The 7,981-nt window shown below is 43.4% G+C and overlaps 1 protein-coding gene across 1 annotated transcript in view; it reads right to left on the bottom strand.

Annotated features, from left to right (window-relative positions):
- Nucleotides 1-7,981, bottom strand: part of GPC3 (glypican 3) — a 403,812-nt gene that overhangs the window by 20,895 nt on the left and 374,936 nt on the right. The gene's annotated exons all lie outside the window — the stretch shown is intronic.

Here is a 7,981-nt window from a genome sequence, read left to right as displayed (position 1 = left end):
AAGAGCCAGTTACAGGTCATAGTTAAAACTAAAGATATGAAATGGTTTTCTTCTTATGTTTATTTAAGTCATCTCTACACCCCATGTGGGGCTCAAACTCACGACCCTGAGATCAAGAGTCACACGCTCTACTGACTGGGCCAGCCAGGCGCCCCAGAAGGAAATGTTTTCTTATATAAAGTTCCAGGAAGTATTCTAAAATGCCAGATCCTAGATTTTCAGATATAAATCAAGTTGTCACTCCTTATAGCTTCATTACTGATAAAAAAATGACAACTAGACCATCAGGCATATTTGAAATAACAAAGTTCAAATACTTGCATTTTTCTTTTTGAGGCAGTTCAGTCTCCTTGGCTTTTCATTCTCTGACAAAGTTTCCCTAAATTTGATTCCTCCATAGCCAGGGCCCCAGGTCCAGGCATCAGGGAGTATTTTATTCAGCCACACTCAACCCAACTTCCTATTTCCCCTGTGCATACCCAGACCATTTCTACAGATGAGGTGTTTCTCTGCCCTGGCCCTCTGTCGAGGGAGGGGTAGGGCTCTGGCCAACCATTTCCCACTCCCAGGCTGCTTCTAGAAGTACTTTGGAGAAGAGTGTGCTGGAGAGATTAGGCCAACTCCAAATTATAGATTCATAACCTAGTAGAGCAATTAAGGAGATGAGAGGGATGGTAGGATCAAGTCCAGTTTTGGGCCTACCCTCCAGTGACCTGCCACTGTTAGTTTGGTTTGGGTCCATTTATCAACCTTGAACTCTGCTTTCAGCCCATCAACTTCTTAGGAGAGATAGGTCCCCAGAAGTGACTGGGATCTGTATGCACTGAGAAATTCAATGGCCACATTGTTGTTAATGCTTCTATCTGGGGCAAAATTGAGAAGACAAGTGTATCTTTGCTCCCGTCTTCATCTGACTTGCCCTGTAGCTCTTCCTCATCCTCTGAAGAGACTGGGTGACTTCATGCTCTCTCATAGCCAATCGGGGCCACCTTCCCGGGCTGGCACTGCCTGATCAGTACCCACTTCTCTCAACATGGTCCTCCTAGTCATCAAAGCCCTGGATTTTGTTTAAGTGGCAACAGACAGTCATGGGCAAATCAGAGAATCTCATCCCTTTTCAGGGCTTCACATCATACCGTGCACACTCTAGGAGTACAAAATAGACCTGAGAGGGAAGTGGTGTGTTTGGTGAGAAAGGTCCTGGACCGGGAGCCAGGAGACATAGCTGCCAATACTGGTTCTACCACGTCTCCACTCTGATTTTGGACAAGTTATGTAACTTCTCTGAGCCCTAGTTACCTCGCCTATAAAACAGGGTTGCTGTGAGGAGAGGCAAAAGCATTTAGCATGGTGCCTGGCATACAGTAGGTGCCTAATAAATGTAAGCTTTCCATGAAAAGGTGGACAGGGATAGAAGATTCCCAAGCTCCCTAGGCTCTCAAGGTGTAAAAGGCCTTTCAAAATCATATGTACTTAATTGTGCATGTCCGTGGGCTCAAGATACAGGGACCTTTAATTTTGGTATCGATTTTCATCTTTCCAAAGTAACAATTTACAAACTCTTTTTCCTCTCAGGGCTTTGTTTGGCAGATCCAATACAAATATGCTAGTAACACAAACCACAAGAAGAATGGAAGATGAACAATCAATAGAACCACTATGAAAATATCAGGCAGATGCTCTTCTTTTGACTGGTTCAAAGTTGCTAAGTCTTCATGCTGATGTCTCCTTTTTAAACAAATATGTTGCTGCAGATGGTTTATATCCTTTCCATTAAACTGTGGGATTTCACATGTATGGGAGGTGCTAGGCAAAGATGCAGAAACTGTCCCATCTTTAACACCCTGGTATAGTATAGTCAGGCTTTCCAACACCCAGTGCCCCACGTTCTTCCCAGCTAGACCCCATGTTCCACTCCTGACCCCCACAGCAGCCTTGTAGGGACAAGTAAAAGCATACCTTGGGAGTTGTCAGATCTCGGCTCTGAAGTCCCTAGTACCTCACCACTGTTCATAGGATTAAATCCAAACTCTATGATTCTTTTGTATCTTCCTTCCCCATAAAGAGCAGGTGCTGTCTTACTTAGCCTCTTTATCTTCACTGCGCTAGGCATGAAGGAGGTGCTCAGTACAAATCTGTGAGTTGAGCTGAAATGCCTGGCTGAACTGAATTCCCTCTCTCTGAGCACCTTCTCTTCATGCCTTGTGCCTTCCCAAGTTAGCGGAGATGAGGAAAGCTTCTGCGCCATCAGTAAGGCCTTGCCACTCATGCTCTCTGCATGCGGTGAACCAGGGAGGAACTTGGGAAACTTCGAAGGTCACCACTAACGTTGGTTAAATGGCCCATCCCCAAGGGACCTGTAACTCTGGAGCCCTTAACAGATTTATGCTTTTTGGTCGAGCTGAGCCATGAAATGATTTCAAGTAAGAAGGAAAAAGAATTCCTGGGAACTTAAGGAAGACAGTGACCTGAATGCAAATCCAAGCTTTACCCCTTGACGACAGTAAGACGTTGGGAAAGTCACTTTCCTTGTTAGCCCTGGTTTTGTCATCTCTCAAGTGAGCACCATGACCTGCCTCCCAAGGCTGCTGAAGGCATTAAATGACAGCGATGCAAAGTCCCTCACAGAAGACCTGCTATCAGTGGCATCTCATAAATACTTGTTGATCAAAATCGGGAGAGTCACTGTTTAATTGTTCCAAACAAAACAGCCCCAGAACTGGACCAGCCATAGAGCTTCCTTTTTAAACATGATAGAGCTTGCCAGACTCCATCTTAACACCCCCAGTGTGCGCTGCTGGCCTAGTGGATTCTTCTGAAGGCTGCCAACTTTTTGGATGACATTGTGTCTTCTAGTAAGATGGATGGGCCATTTGTCTGGAGTGCAGATGCCGGGAGAGGGAGTGATGGATTCAGGTGTATAGCTCAGGAACCGTCACCTACTCCCAGACCCCAGCAGAGTGGCCCTCCTACGGAGAGGACACGTGAGGCCTGACCTATACGCAGGCACTTCTGTTCACAGCACGTGGCACTGGGGCTTGTTTGGACTTTTCAATTTTTAATGATAATAATAATAATAATTAATAATAATAATACTCCCAACATGGTGGTGATATGGAAGTTATACATGTACCAGTACCACTACTTCCAAAATCTTCAGCTGTACTACATCTAACCTAAGAAACCTACCAAGACCACATGGAGTATCAAACTGAATGTAACATACACGTAGAGCTGCAGGTGTCCTGTGCAAGTCAAATATTCACCAGTTGGTCCATGTTGATGAAGGCGAGCAGACTCTAGGCCAAAACACGGTCTTGGGTCTCTTCCTACTACTACAGAGTGGGCCGCAACTCCTCAGCTTCCCCTCCCCTCCCACCACCAGACACACAGAGCCCAAGGAGGCAATTCTGCTGTACCCTGTGATCTGGCTCAATTCTGGCTTCCAGGCCAGAGAAAGAGATTTGTTCGAGCTAATGAATGATTAACAAACCCCAAAACCTTAAAGTGTGCCCAGACGCCAATCGCCCCCAAGTAGAGACAGGTAAGATAGAATAAAACTAAAAAGGGAATCCTCCCGTTGCCTCCACCTCCTTTCCAACTTCAGTGACTCCTAAGCAGGAATTGTCTCGAGTCAGAAAGGCAGAGGAAGACCAATGAGTATTTCACCAACATTTCTCCTACACTGATGTCAACAGAAAGCTATAAGGAAAGCAGCCTTGTCAGGCAAGTACTTTCCATTTGGTCAACTACCTCGTGAATGCCTACTGTGCACCAGGCCATGGGCAGAACACTGAGTTTCCCAGGCGAACCCTGTCTCTCCCATCCCGGTGTGATCGTGAGTGAAGAGGATGCATATGGCACTGTGACACAGTGTCGCATATCCAGTCTGTCTCACCCACTAGATCCTTCCCATGGCTCCAAGAAGAGAGAAACAACACAGACTAAATGCCCTGAACACTTAAAAATTATGGCCAAATGTCTGGGTATGCTCAAATCACACCCCACCGGGACAGTATCCTACGATTCTGAGAACACAGTAAAGACTTGCACATTTTGTCTGCAAAGGACCAAACTCACATTCTCCTTGGCAACGGTCCATAGAAGAGCCCTTCCAGGTAGTTGTTTTTCTTACAGTTGAGTTCCCTGACTTATGTTTGGATGGATCCTTGCCTTCATCTCCTGAAAATGTGGTCAAAAGGTATTGACCAGTGTCTTTGGCACTGAAGATTCTTTCCCCTTTCCCCCAAGGCGTACTCTTCTTAAGGAACTCTAGAAATGCAGTTTAATTGAAAGTCCACTTGGAATTCAACTTACTCCATGTATCTGCCAAAAAGGGATTGCAGAGAGGCCCAAATTCAACAAATAAAAACTAAGGCCCATTTATAACACATGTTTTCCTCTTGACTTTACCAGAGGGGCACTCTGGGAAAAACCAAAGCATTTCTTATTTATTTACACATAAAACAATTCAGAATCTTTTGAATGTACCAAAAGCTTTATGGACTCTTTCAAAGAGATTGGGAGAGAAAAGGAAGTCACACTGGCCAAGGATAAACAAACTACCAAATCGGTTGAAATTGGTTCAAAGTGTAACAATGCAAAACTCCGAATGAATTCAGTCTTTAGGCAAAGGATGAGCTCCAAACCCTACACAGAAGAGCAAATGCTCAGACAATAACCAGAAGGCTAAAATGAAGCACTGAGCACCCAATTTTCATTGCTCAACCTGATCCCCAACTTAGGAAGAGAGAAAGCTGCTACAATCCACAAAGGGCAGCTCCCTTTTATAGGCTAACGAGGAAGCCACTGGAAGGCAAGTGACAGACATGACGGATCACCTCCCAGATGGCTAGAAAGCCTGTCTTCCCTCTCCGCCACATTCCCGTTCCTAAAGGGGTGCCTATTCACTGCACAAACATTCACATGGTACCAACTCTGGGCCAGGCACAATGCTCAGTGCCGACAGGACATGGTCCCTGCCCTCGAGGACAGTTCCAATGATAGTGTATCTAAGAACCCACACAGTAGATGTTCTATCTCATTGAATCCTTCTAAGAATCCTATGAGGCAGATATTATTATGTCCATTTTACAAACGGAGGACCTGAGATTCAGAGACTATTCTTGTCCAAAACTACAAAATCTGTCAGTGGCTATCCTCTTATCTACTGTCACACTGCCTCAACTAGGTACAGCAAAGCAGGAAGTTTTGAGGAGGGAGCGATCACTTTTGGATTGGGTAGGAGTGTTTTAAGATCATGGAAGACTTCATGGAGGAAGAAGCATTTAAATTGGGGCTGGAAAGCATGGGTAGTTCTGGATATGAGGAGGCTAAGGGGAAGGAATAAGTGGAAGGAGAGACAGAAGTATTCCAGCTAGAGGAAAAAAATGGCATATGTATGAGCACGGGGGCATGGAAAAATGGAAAATAGGAAACAGTTTGGCTGGACTGTGTGAGAAGCAAGGGATGAGACTGAAAAGGTTGAGTGGGTGAAACTGTAGAAGGCATGCAAAAATGAGTAACAGATGAAGAAATGAATGAACAAGCTAGAGCGGTTGTTAGGTACAGATGAGCTCTTAACCTCAGAGCCACAGTCCTTTCAAAGCTGCTATGTCTCTGCTCTTTTTCTGTCTTCAGCCAATAAGGAAGATTTCAGAGCCAACAATGGGATGCACGTGTGCAAGTGTGTGTGTGTGTGTGTGTGTGTGTGTGTGTGTGTGTGTGTGTGAGAGAGAGATATTCAGAAACTGTGATCCCAGTAGTTCCTGGAAGCTGGGGACAACAGTTGCCTTTCCTTATAGGACAGTCCACAGCTACATCATCATCCCTATTAATGGGAGCTTTAATTGAACTAAAGATACAATTTTAATTAAAATAGCCTTGAAACATCATTCCATAAATTCTTCTCTAACCAGAAAAGTTTTGTATTTCTCTGAGCAAAACTAACATTTGGGAATTAAATGCTGTATTTCAAATCACTCTGTGCTGGATGGATGTTGGTATCCATTTTATGGTTAAATGTGAGACACATGTGGCCATAAACACCTATCCATGTAGTGTCCCTATAGATACAGACAGTAAGCTCTTAAAAGCCATCTCCACATTGCTTAATAAGTATTAGCAGATGGAAGTTATTTCTAGATTACATAAATTTTGGTTATGCTAGAAACATTGTACAAAAAAGAGAACACTTTAAAACAGAGGTATTAATGAATATAATATGAAATGGGCACATCTGTGGATGACTCATTCTAGGTTGAACTAAACAATTCCCTTAAAGGCATCCATTCTCCAAACTCTCAATAGAATTAGGCCCCATTGAGTTTGGGATTCCATCTTTTCTCAGCATGAGATTCACTGCCTTTACTAGCTTGATTTACTGAAAGATAATTAGATGCACAGTCTAGGTCCGAGAGCCTGGTCTTTGGCGCCATGACCAAATGCCTAAAGTGATTCACCATTCCATGTTGGTCCTTGGCCATCTTTATATTGCTGCAGCCAGTGTACCCAATTTTATTATGTAGAGACAGGATATTCCATGGCTGGATTTTAAGAGTGTTCATATAAGAACTCAAAAAAAATCTCGTAAGAAATGGTTCTCCTGTGTTTCAATCTTAAACTTACCTACTGTGAAAGTCTGTGATTTTATTATTGCATAGCTTTATAAACTTATACATATGTGTATGGCATAAGTACGAGAATTTAGAATCATGAAAGGAGATCAAGTTTTTTTCTTTTTGTCTTGGAACCCACATCCTGGTTGATCATAATATTTTTATTTCTTTGATGTTTATTTGCATTACTTTATAAATCTACAAGTGAGAATGGTTTTGCTGACAAAAGGCAATATTGAACACCATTTAAAATAGGAAATTAATTCCAGAACTTATTTTTTGAGGAATAGCCAGCTTTTTTTAAAAAATGGCATAAATGATACCAATGGACAATTTAAGCATCACATTTGACTTCATCCAGCCACTCATACTCAGCCATTGTGCTCTACTCATTTAGACTGGCTACTATTTTCAGGTGTCCTGATAGCCATTTTCTATAGCTGATCTGATTTGGTCATCAAGGAGGCTGAGAACATTAGTCAAATGTAGGTTTCATACTTACTGAGTCCCTACGGCTTTGGTAACAGGCTAACAAACCACCACGTTTGGGTATTCAAAATCCCCTTTCCTCTGTCCTGGCTTAAATCAGCAGCCTCTGCCTGGAATGGATGACAGAAGGACTGAAAGCTATAGACTACTTCGGACAGACCACAAAATGAAAAATCCCCTTGTGGATAATTAACTGCTGCCTCTATATTTCTAAAAGGCAGAAGAATTGAAGCAGTAAGAAGACTTCCCTCAGTTTCTCAGAGTCCACAGTCTCTCATGGTTCATTGGTTTTAGAGGGGAGGGCGGTGGGGGGCTGGGTTAGGCCAGTGATGGGTATTAGGGAGGGCACATATTGCATGGAGCACTGGGTGTTATATGCAAACAAGGAATCATGGAACGCTACATCAAAAACTAATGATGTACGGTATAGTGACTAACATAACATAATAAAATAAAAAAAAAGAAAGAAGACTTCCTGTAGGTTTGTTTTCAATCCTGAAATCAAATGGTAATTGTGAATCACATGCCCTCTTCAGAAGGACATGGAGGAAGGATTATTGCTTGAATCTTGTTTTATTTATTTAATTTTTAATTTTTTAAAAGAGTTTATCTAGGGGTGCCTGGGTGGCTCAGTCATTAAGCATCTGCCTTTGGCTCAGGTCATGATCCCAGGGTCCTGGGATTGAGCCCCGTATCGGGCTCCCTGCTCTGCGGGAAGCCTGCTTCTCCCTCTCCCACTCCCTCTGCTTGTGTTCCCTCTCTCGTTGTGTCTCTCTCTGTCAAATAAATAAATAACATCTTTGGGCGCCTGGGTGGCTCAGTTGGTTGAGCGGCTGCCTTCGGCTCAGGTCATGATCCTGGAGTCCCAGGATCGA

The sequence above is a fragment of the Callorhinus ursinus genome, unplaced genomic scaffold (genome assembly GCF_003265705.2).
Source record: "Callorhinus ursinus isolate GAN/ISIS: 27379988/994484 unplaced genomic scaffold, GSC_fseal_2.0 scaffold33, whole genome shotgun sequence".
Taxonomy (NCBI): Eukaryota; Metazoa; Chordata; class Mammalia; order Carnivora; family Otariidae; genus Callorhinus; species Callorhinus ursinus.
Note: the sequence above shows the minus strand (reverse complement) of the source record. Positions and strands in the feature narration are given on the sequence as shown.